This window comes from Apium graveolens, chromosome 10, assembly GCF_009905375.1.
Source record: "Apium graveolens cultivar Ventura chromosome 10, ASM990537v1, whole genome shotgun sequence".
In the NCBI taxonomy this organism is placed as follows: domain Eukaryota; kingdom Viridiplantae; phylum Streptophyta; class Magnoliopsida; order Apiales; family Apiaceae; genus Apium; species Apium graveolens.
In genome coordinates this window covers 86,709,530-86,713,152 of record NC_133656.1, presented here as the reverse complement: position 1 = coordinate 86,713,152, position 3,623 = coordinate 86,709,530, and positions in this window count along the sequence as shown.

Here is a 3,623-nt window from a genome sequence, read left to right as displayed (position 1 = left end):
TGAATTTTTACCATGCTCTTATACAAATGTTTTATTGCTATTGATTATGATCTGGTTTTGTTGAATTCTATTGTTTATCATAGTGAACTGCTTTAGAATTGGATAGTTTTCTTTATGTGGACTAGATTCGTGGTCAGACCATATCAATGGTCAAGTTAGGCCAATGTGTGCCTTGGATCCAGTAGTCAGAGAAGTTCTGTGTGCTTTGCTCGGGGTTAGTGCGTGACTGATCAGCAGCCTAACCTTGGTTTTAAAAACTTAAAATGAATATCCAATTCTATTAGTTGTTTAACAAGAAACTTGATTCTTTTAAATCATCTCGTTTGATCATTGTTTAACCTCAGTTATTGGTAATATAACTTGCTGAGCTAGTTAGCTCACTCTTGCGAATCTTTTTATATATTTTACAGTTAAGAAGGATACAGTTGATAGCGGGGTTTCCCAGTTCAATGTACGAGCTAGGATTCCAGATTGAGTTGGATCAAGCTAGCAGGAGCTTACTACGATAGTGAGATAATAAGATTGTAAGAATAATTTCATTACCGGTTGTAAGTTAAATTAGTTGGGATTTGGTACGTTGTAATAAAAGTTAAGATTGTGGCTTGTTTTCATACTTTAACCTGTTGCGATCCGTGGTTATGTAAAGCAGGGTCATTACAAATAATATTTCATATACAGGTTTATATTTTGTGTTCTGGACCCCAAACTTCTGACCCGGGTTTGGAGGGCGCCACAGTTTTGGTGTTATATTGGGTGCCATCTTTCTGGAGAGTAAACAAACAATTTATTAAGCAATATGCTATCATGGACTCCATAAAACTTTCTTATATATATATATAGTAAAAATTTATTGAGTCCACCTTTTTATTGGAGTCTTTGGAGTGCAGTTAAGTTCTGCAAGTAAAATATAGCTTAAAATATTACAAAAAATATTATTTTTTGAATGATCTTCTACAAACATCACAATTTTATTGAAAATATTGCAGATTACATACATTTTACAAGCAAAACATTGGAAAATATATTATTCTACAAAACATGCTTAGTTCGCAGAATATAAATGTTCATGTTGCAGAACATACATGTTTAATTGTAGAACATATATATTGTACTAATAAATGTATGAGATTTGCATGATTTTATTGAAGTAGTGATGTTTATGAAACATGTTTTGCAAGATAACATATTTTACAAGATATTTTATTTATTGAACATGGATGGACTCCGAGGACTCCAATAAAAAGGTGTACTCCATAGATATTTACTATATATATGGAAAAATATATATAGCTTAAAATATATATATGTTCTGCAAGTAAAATATAGCTTAAAATATTGCAAAACATATTAGTTTTTGAATGATATTCTACAAACATCACTATTTTATTGAAAATCTTGCAGATTGCATACATTTTACAAGTAGAACATTGTAAAATATATTATTCTACAAAACATGTTTAATTTACAAAATATAAATGTTCATGCTGCATAACATACATATTATATTCGTAAATGTATGAGTTGCATAATTTTATTGAAGTAATGATATTTGTGAAACATGTTTTGCAAGAGAACACGTTTTATAAGATATTTTATTTGCAGAATATAGATGGAATTCGAGGACTCCGATAAAAAGATGGACTCTATAGAACTTATATCTTTTCAAAATCATAAATTTATTTCTTCCATTTGTTAGAATTTCAACTAATAGTAATGGGGAAAATGACTGAAATGAAATGTCTTTTACTTGAAGCATTCTTGGTCAGACAAAAAGAATGTGAGTTTAATTCTTACTAGAGTTAGAAAAAGAAAATGTGTACATATCTGTTTCAACTCAACTAAATATTTTATGAATGACACAAGAAGACGTCTCGACTATCATATATGTAGAATTATGCATATTTAGGTGTCAATCCATCTGGTGTTACCAAAGGGCCGAGGATGTGATGCGTCCGTTCACTCCCTCAAAATATACAGGGTCAGTTACTATTATTTACAAAGTGGCAACATTTTCCCCTAAAGAAAAGAATGCAATTATATTATTATAGACACGACATCATAGTTAAGAATCGTCCATACACTTAAAAAAACTATTATAATATCTAGTATGCATGTGATTCTTATTTATTCATTTAAGTTCATGATCTTTACTCTTGTGTTTTTATTCCTCCATACCAACTTACCTCATATCAGCCTACCGAGTCTATAAATATGAGATCTTTCACCTTAACTTTCATGCTTCGTCACTGGATAGTATCACTCGAGTTCAATAGCTACTTGTCCAAACTTCATTCCTATAATTGGTAAACATTAATAATGTTTACATTTTTTGTTTTATATATTATTTAAATTTCGTTTCTTTTAGCTTTTAAAAAAGTTTGTAAATATGTTATTATATATTTTTTCTTAGTGAAACACTACCTATTAGGGTTTTAGTGAACCACACGAATGAAAAATAAGGAATATGACAAAGGTGTGTGCCCTGTTATCGCACAAAGAAATAAAGCATGCTCAGAAAGAGGTTTCTTTAATGTGGTAAATTATTTATTATTTGTTGGTATTTTGGATCCTTTTGAAGTTGCGTTATTTTGTTTCAGATTTTTAAATAATAATCTTTATCTAATTCATTATGTAGAGAGATCACATGATACCTAATTATGTTTTGAAAGAAATCAGAGTGTTGTTTCGTCAATTCTTTGCCTACCTCAGGAGAAAGGTAAAAAATTAAACATTATCCTGCAACGGGCTACATGTTTTTTTGTTTTTAAAATTAAATTTTAATTTCCTTTTGTATCATGTTGAAATATGACTTGTATCGTGCACCATTTAGGGGTCATTTCTTTTCATTTTAATCTCTCTTAATGAGCTTATCAGATTAGTTAAGTTTATTTGATTTTCTCTCTTTCCTTCTTAATTTTAAAATCCTCCTTAATTATTCAAACAAAAAATTGACACTTAAGCGTTAAGATTTTGTTTATAACGGCTCATTCCATATCACCTCTAACACAAACAACTGACAGTGGCATAAAAAAATATTTTTATCGAAATTTTTTTAATTCTTGTTTTATTATTTGTTTCCTTTATTTTGATTATTTGAAATTTCAATAAATTCTTAATTTGTAATTTTTTTGAACAAAAAATTGTAATCTTTTTAACATTACTCCAAAATCTGATTATAAGTGAAAATATCTTAGTTTTGTATTTTATCAAAAAAATTAAAATTATATATTTTACTCCTAAAATTTATTATTTAATGGGTATATTACTGAAATAGAGTGTTAAAAATATTTGTTATATACTTTTATTCACCTATAAAAATAAAAGAGTAGATTAGTATCATTCAGAAATTTCAGTAATTTTTCAATCAAATGGTATTAATTATTCATAATTCAGATTATTAACCATTCAGAAATTTTAATGATTCAAAATTAATTATTCAGATTTAAAAAATGACCCCTTAGTTTGTTCTAAACTGAAAATACATATGCAGTGGTTTCTCCCTACAAATGAGTAATTAACCGAGTCATAGAATTTATTTTCTAAAAATTTCGTTAATTTTAAAAATTGTGGTAGTGATGTCAGTAATATTGTTAAAACTTTAGATTTAAAGACTTGAAATAATA